Source organism: Amblyraja radiata, chromosome 4 (genome assembly GCF_010909765.2).
Source record: "Amblyraja radiata isolate CabotCenter1 chromosome 4, sAmbRad1.1.pri, whole genome shotgun sequence".
In the NCBI taxonomy this organism is placed as follows: Eukaryota; Metazoa; Chordata; class Chondrichthyes; order Rajiformes; family Rajidae; genus Amblyraja; species Amblyraja radiata.
Genome location: NC_045959.1, coordinates 52,911,543 through 52,919,914, shown reverse-complemented (window position 1 = coordinate 52,919,914; position 8,372 = coordinate 52,911,543). Strand labels below are relative to the sequence as shown.

General features: G+C 44.9%; 1 long non-coding RNA gene across 1 annotated transcript; it reads right to left on the bottom strand.

Annotated features, from left to right (window-relative positions):
- Positions 1 to 321: 321 nt before the first annotated feature.
- Positions 322 to 6,815, bottom strand: LOC116971717. The gene is made up of 3 exons (XR_004411583.1): positions 6,805 to 6,815; positions 3,882 to 3,883; positions 322 to 417 (listed from the first exon to the last, which is right to left on the bottom strand). It is a non-coding gene; the product is annotated as an uncharacterized LOC116971717 (long non-coding RNA).
- Positions 6,816 to 8,372: the final 1,557 nt, after the last annotated feature.

Below are 8,372 nucleotides of genomic sequence, written 5' to 3'. Positions count from 1 at the left end.
CGGGGCCTGTGGTCTTGGCATCATGAAGCCGCGGTCTCTGGTAGGAAGAGGCCTATTCAGGAATTCCACGCCGCGGAGTGTTCCGACCTGTCCCGACGTCGGAGTTTCGATCACCCCGGCGAGAGGGCCTGTATATTGGGCTGTCCGTAGTGACAAATGCAGTGGGTTCACGGCCCCGACCACGGGTGAACGGAGGAGAAAGATTGACTGAACTTTTGTGCCTTCCACCACAGTTGGAGGTGCTGGTTCCGCTGTGGTGGATGGATGGTTACGTTTAATGTTGAATTTTGTTATGTATTGTGTTCGTTCTTTCTTGCTATGAAAGGACTGCTCATCCGCCTAGCTTACTTATGAGTGAAACTGCATCATGGCGAATGGCTAACACAGCACCAGGACATCATGAAGCAGATGGCACCACTAACCCCGAGTTGGAGTGAACGCCATAGATAGATAGATAGATCTACAGTTCCTTGTGTCTTCATTTCAGAATCTTTTACAATATTGAAAACAGCTTGCAAGAAATTCCAACGAAATGTACTTATGAAGAGTTGTATTATTTCCCAATCATGTTTACATTTCCATCTAAATACTAACTGCTGACAGACAATACAGGGAGGCCCAGTGGGACAGGTGGTAGAGCCTCACAACACCAGAGACCCAGGTTCCAACCTGATCTCGGGCGCTGTCTGTGTAGTTTACAGGTTACAGGGTCACAGTTTAGTCGTTCTCCCTGTGACCGCGTGGTTTTCCTTTGGGTCCTCCAGTTTCCTCCCACATCCCAAAGACGTGCAGGGCTGTTGATTCATTTGTCATCTGTAAAATAACTCCTGAGCTGTAGGGGGTGGATGCAAGAATGCAATAAGATGGAACTAATGTGAATGGGTGATCAATAGTCAGCGTACCCTCGGTGGGCCAGTGGGCCTGCTTTAACTCCTGCTTTCTCTTTAAACTCTAAACTCTTAATGTTGTTTAGAATCAAGGAGCTGCAGATGCTGCTTTACCAAGGAAAGACACAAAATGCTGGAGTAATTCATCGGACCCGGCAGCACCCATGGAGAACATGGATAGGTGACGTTTCCAATCAGCCTGAATAAAGGTTCCGACCCGAAACGTTACCTATCCATGTTCTCTGGGGATGCTGTCTGACCCGTTGAGTTACTCCAGCATTTTGTGTCTCCTTTTAATATTGTTTGTCATGTCTAGAAGTGCAGATTTGCTTTTCTGGTTGTTTACGCCAAGAGTATAATTTGTCAGCCACGATGACTTGATTTCCCTCCTTATCTCTTCAGATTAAACACACATGATTGTGACTGGTAATCGAAAGCTATCCAGGCACTCACTACGACAGCCCCATTAGACAGCACCATTGGGAAGCGGCAGATCTCCCACTGCATGGTTGCTGATCTGTCAATTTGCCTTGCATTGGCATTTTGTGTCTTGCGAGCACATTAATTTTACACAGAAGCAATATCTTGTGGAGCCACGCACTTGGACGAAAGCCAAATTTTGGAAAAGCTACAATTATGAGTTTTTTTAATGTACCGGGTAAACTGTTTCTCGTAGCAGAATTTGTGTTCTGGAGAGTCCAGATTTCAGGTAATTAGCAAACGGCGTGATGAGGAGAGATATTGATATTGGCTTGTTACCACATATACAGTGGAAAGCTTTATTTGCGAGCGATCCAGCAAAATCACACTATACACAAGTACAATCAAAACAAACACAAGTACAACAGGTAGTGCAAAGAAACAATGCCAGAGTACAGAATATAGTGTTACCAAGTTATAGCCATACAGTTACAGAAAATATGTCCAAGGTTAATTTAGTTTAGTTTGGAGATACAGCGTGGAAACAGGCCCTTCGGCCAAATGAGTCTGCACCGACCAGCGATCAACCCGTACATTAACACTATCCTACACACTAGGGACAATTTACAATTTTTACTGAAGCCAATTAACCCACAAACCTAGTTCAGAAAATTAAATTTATAGGAGCAGAATTGGGCCATTTGGCTCAGAAAAATACTGTATGTCTTTAGAGGGTGGGTGAGAACCGGAGTACCTGGAGAAAACAAGTGCGTTCACGGGGAGAATGTACAAAATCCGTACAGACAGCACCCGTAATCAGGATGGAACTGGCATCTCTGGTGTTGTAAGGCAGCAACTCTACTGCTACGCCACCCTGCCAACCTGGTCTCCAAGTGTCTGCAATGAGGTAGGCTGGGAGATCAGGACTACACGCTAGCTTAAGAGAGAAATGTTCAGTATGATCCTTTAGTTTAGTTTATTATTGTCTTGTGTACCAAGGTACAGTGTAAAGCTTTTGTTGCATGCTAACCAGTCACAGTGTACAGATCAATAGAACTACAGGGATAAATATAAATACAATAAAATACATAAAAACATAAATACAATCCAAGCATAGTGGAGCAAAGAAAAAGTTGCAGAATGCAGGGCATGCCACTGATGAGCATGGATCATGCAAACATCCAAAGACGTCTCTGTGGCACAGTGGCACAGCGGTCAAGTTGCTGTCTTACAGCGCTAGAGATTCAGGTTCGATCCTGACTACCAGTACTGTTTGTACGGAGTTTGTACATTCCTTGTGTGACCGCTTGGGATTTCCCTGGGTGCTCCAATTCCCCCCGCTCTTCAAAGATGTGCGGGTTTGTAGGTTAATTGGTTTCAGTAAAATTTCGAAATTATCCCTAGTGTGTAGTGTGTGCTAGTGTAATAGAGATCCCTGGTCGGCGCGGACTCGTTGGGTCTAACGGCCTGTTTCCGCGCCGTATCTCCAAACTAAACTAAACCAAACTGTAGATCCCTCCTAAAAGATACCTCATCCTTGACAGAGCTAGTTAGGAGGAGCTTTGACCTATCAAGACATTCTTCATCAAATCTATTTGGAATAGATGGCGTGAATGCACAGTCTCTTAACCAGGGTTGGGGGAAAATCAAGAACTCGAGACCATGGGTTTAGGATGAGTTAAAGATGGGTTTAAGATTTTTTAAATTCAATAGGAACCTGAGGTGCAACCGTTTCACACAGGGAATGGTGGGGTATATAGAACAAGCTGACAGAACAGGTAGTTGAAGCAAGTACTGAAACAACATTTAAAGTTACATGGAGAGGAAAAGGTTAAGAGGGATATGGGCCACTCGCGGGCGAATGGGATTATCTTTGATCAGACTTTACTGGACTTTATATGTAAGAAGGAACTGCAGATGCTGGTTTAAACCGAAGATAAAGCTGGAGTAATTCAGTGGAACAAGCAGCATCTCTGGAGAGAAGGAATGGGTGATGTTCCGGTTCGAGACTGGTTAGGGATAATAGGTGACTTTCAGACTGGTTAGGGATAAGGGAAACGAGAGATGTAAATGGTGATTTGGAGAGATGACAATGAATTAAAGATATGCAAAAAAGTAACTATCTTGCATCAAACGTTATTCTCATTATTCCCTTTATCATGTATCTGTGCACTGTGGATGGCTCGATTGTAATCATGTATTGTCTTTTCACATGTTGTAGCATGCAACAAAAGCTTTTTACTGTACCTCAGAACCTGTGGCAATAAAACAAACTAAGCTTAGAGGGCATCTTGAGTTGGGCTGAAGGACCTGAAGTGGGAGGAAACCAGAGCACCCGGAGAACAACCCACACGGTCAAAGGGAGAACGTACAAACTCCACACAGACAGCTCCAGTAATTGGGATCGAACCCGGGTCTCTGGTGCTGTGAGGCAGTGGCTTTACCGCCCATAATATTTGTGGAGAACATAAGCGTTAATACTTCTGCTTAGATAATTGACCTGAAATGTTAACTCTCTGTCATGCTGACTGCACCCCAGTTAATAGCAGGGCAATTGAAATCTCCCACTATCACTGCTCCAGTGCATTTACATGCCTAAAACTTTCCTTCAGACATTCTATTCCATTTTGCTCAGTGTTTGCAGATTGATAGCACACTCCCAGTGAATGCATCCCTCATTTTTTATTTATTATTTCAATCCAAATAGCCACATTTGACAATGCTTCAAACACACCATCTCCTTTCACAACTTAACAGATCAAAGGAGGCCTTCTAAATTATTCACAGAAGGTCACAGACCTAATCGAGGTTAAAGGGATTAGCACAGATGGGCAGAAGGGTTGGCAAGGATATAAAGGGCTGAATGCAGATGCAAATTGCTGGAGTAAATCAGTGGGTCAGGCAGCATCTCTGGAGAGAAGGAATAGGTGACGATTCAGGTCTAGACCCTTCTTCAGACTGAGAGTCAGTGGGGAGGGGAACTAGAGGTATGTAAAGGTACAGAACAAATCAAACCTGGCACCGATGAACTATGAATGATGGAGCCCACAATAGACCATTGTTGGCTGTGGAAGAGGTGATGACGAATGGATATGAACAGTGGAACTAGCAGGATGACTATGGTGGGTGGGGGATGGGGCAGAGAGAAAGGGAATGCAAGGTTTACGATATTAGAGAGATCAATATTCATACCGCTGGGTTGTAAGCTGCCCAAGCGAAATATGAGGTGCTGTTCCTCCAAAATGCGTGTGGCCTCACTCTGACAATGGTGGAGGCCCAGGACAGAAAGGTCAGTGTGGGAATGGGAAGGGGAGTTAAAATGTTTGGCTGAAGCACCTGTACTAGTGCTGTGTACCTCTCTGACTCTATAGCTTCACAGATAGTTAATATCTACGGCAACCTTGGCCTCACCCACATTTTCTTTGTCCTATCCGGTCCCACCCCATCCCCTCTGCAACTTAAACCAAACATGTTTTCTCTCCTTCAACGTTTTGATGAAAGTCTTTGATCTGAAAATATAACTCTTTTTCTCTCTCCACAGATGCTGCCTGACTTGCTGAATGGTTTAATCAGATTCCGTTTTTATATATTTTTATATTATATTACATGCATACTCGATCAGGTAAGGAGGGCGATCATAAGACATAGGAGCAAAATTAGGCCATTCACACATTGAGAGAACTCCTGGCTGATCAATTTTTTTACACTCAACCCCATTCTCCTGCCTTCTCTGCTTAGCCTTTAACACCTATCCTCTTTGCTAACAAATTTTAATGAACTAGATAAGTTTTAACAGAAACCCAGTAGCATTATTAACAATCTTTCTAAACTCCTGATTTTAATTTAAATGTTTTTGTACTGATGGAATGATACGGCCAGGAAACAAACACTTCGGCCCCCCGTGTCCATGCCGAACATCGATCACCCGTTCACACTAGTTTTAGTTTTAGAAATACAACGTGGAAACAGGCCCTTCGGCCCACAGAGCCCACAACTAGGGACAATTTACAATTTTTACCGAATCCAATTAACCTACAAACCTATACATCTTTTGAGCTTGGGAGGAAACCCGAGCACCCAGGGAAAACCCATGCCATCACAGGGAGAACGTACAAACTCCATTCCGACAGCGCCCGTAGTTAAGATCAAACCGGGTCTCTGGTGCTGTAAGGCAGCAACTCTACCGCTGTACCACCGTATCGCCCAAATTATTAGAAACATAGAAAATAGGTGCAGGAGTAGGCCATTCGGCCCTTCGAGCCTGCACCGCCATTCAATATGATCATGGCTGATCATCCAACTCAGTATCCTGTACCTGCCTTCTCTCCATACCCCCTGATCCCTTTAGCCACAAGGGCCACATCTAACTCCCTCTTAAATATAGCCAATGAACTGGCCTCGACTACCTTCTGTGGCAGAGAATTCCAGAGATTCACCACTCTCTGTGTGAAAAATGTTTTTCTCATCTCGGTCCTAAAAGTTTTCCCCCTTATCCTTAAACTGTGATCCCTTGTTCTGGACTTCCCCAACATCGGGAACAATCTTCCGCATCTAGCCTGTCCAACCCCTTAAGAATTTTGTAAGTTTCAATAAGATCCCCCCTCAATCTTCTAAATTCTAGCGAGTACAAGCCGAGTCTATCCAGTCTTTCTTCATATGAAAGTCCTGACATCCCAGGAATCAGTCTGGTGAACCTTCTCTGTACTCCCTCTATGGCAAGAATGTCTGAGGAAAGACATTCTTGCCATAGAGGAAGTACAGAGAAGGTTCACCAGACTATTCTTCCTACTTCTATGGAATTCCACTTTCGCCTCCACTCCCTGCACACTGGGGGCAATTTACAGAGGGCCAATTAATCTGCAAACCTGCACATCTTTGGGATGTGGGAGGAAACCTGAGCACGCTGAAGAAACCAACGTGGCCACAGGGATAATGTGCAAAGTTTACACCGACAGCACCCAAGATCAGGATTGAACCTGGGTATCTGGTGCTGTGAGTCAGCAGCTCCACCAGCTGCACCACTGTGCCACAGTTTGGAATTTCAATTCTCAAGCAACGTCAGTGGGATTAGACCCAGCAACGATGATGAACATAGAGTCATACATCATGGAAACAGGCCCTTCAGCATAACGTCCATGCTGACCCAGATACCCCATCTAAGCTAGTCCCATTTTCCAGTGTGTTTGGCCCATATCCTTCTAGATACGAACATTGAATTCACTAATTCGAAAAAACTTCACCTATGCACACCTTCCCTCTCCCCTCCCTCCTTGCTCCTGAGATTATTTTCCAGTTCCACAGTTTTACACATTGTTTCTCTTGAGATCACACCTTCTTGAGCCAACAATGGACCTATCAGGCACCACCCTGCCTGAGGTCATTTGTAACAGGACCTGATTGGTCCTGGTCTTTTCTCGCCTCCAGCTCTTCAACCCCCCCCCCCCCCTCCTCTCCCCTCCCACCCCCCACCTCACTCCACCCCCCCACCCCACTTCACCAACCCCCACCACCCACCCCCACCCTACCCAACCCCCCCACCCCCTACCTTCCCCCACCCCCCACCTCCTCCGTTCAATCCGAAGAAGGGTCCCAACTCAAAACTCCACCCACCCTGTTTTTCAAGTAATGCTGCCTGAACCACTTAGTTACTCCAGCAATTTGTGTCTAACAATCCATGCACCTGTCCAAGTGTCTTTAAGTCACTGGATCAGTAACTTCACCACCATGCTACTGGAGGCCCCCACAAACATACAAGGAGCTTTGGGCTGTGTGGTAAAGTTATGGAGTCATAGACAATAGACAATAGGTGCAGGAGTAGGCCATTCGGCCCTTCAAGCCAGCATCATAGAGTCATACTGTGTGGAAACTTGTCTTTGACCCAACTTGCCCATGCCGACCAACATGCCCCATCGACACCAGTCCCACCTGCTTTCTTTTGGCCCATATTCCTCTAAACCTGTCCTATCCATGAACCTGTCTAAAAGTTTCTTAAATGTTGTGATAATTTCTGCCTCAACTACCTCCTCCAGCAGCTCATTGAATACATCCACCACCCTTTGTGTAAAAAAAGTCACCCCTCAGGTTCCCATTAAATCTTTCCCCCCTCACCTTAAACCTATATCGTCTGGTTCTTGATTCCATTACTCTAGCTAAAAGACCCTGTGCATTTACCCAATCTATTCCTTTCATGGTTTTATACACATTTATAAGATCACCACTCTTCCTCCTGCTCTCCAAGAATAAAGCCCTAGCCTGCTCAACCTCTCCCTATAGCTCAGTCCCTCGAGTCCTGGCAACATCCTCGTAAATCTTCTCTGTACCAGTTCCAACTTAACAGCATCTTTCCTATAACATGGTGCCCAAAGCTGAACACAATACATTAAATGTGTCCTGACTAATGGAGGTTATCTGTGACATGACCTCCCAACCTCTATGCTCTTTAGACTTTTGCGATACAGTGCGGAAAAAGACCCTTCAGCCCACTGAGTCCAAGCCGACCAGTGACCACCCTGTACACTAGCACTATCCTACACATTAGGGACAATTTACAATTTTACCAAAGCCAATTAACCTTCGAACCTGTACATCTTCGGAATGTGGGAAGAAACTGGAGCACCCGGAGAAAACCCATGCAGTCACAGGGAGAGCGTATAAACTCCGAACAGACAGCACCCGTAGTCAGGAATGAACCCGAGTCTCTAGCGCTGTAAAGCAGCAACTCTACTGCTGCTCCACCAATGCATCTCAAGATTAGATTAGATTAGATTCCTTTATTTGTCATTCAGACGTTTCAGTCTGAACGAAATTTCGTTGTATACGAAATATATATTTTGTATATATTTCAAACCTCAAATAGTATATTCCGTGTATACTAAGTTACTGTATGCTCGGTTGACGCCTCACCCATTGTTTAACGACTGTATGGAGAGGACAAAGAAATGGAGTCTTAAACCTTCCCCAGCAAAATGATTGAATATTCAAATGTGACACAGTGACCTCCTGCCTTTTATTCCGAGAATCCGTAGACCATGAAACTAGCACACAAAAGTGTGGCTGATAAAACAT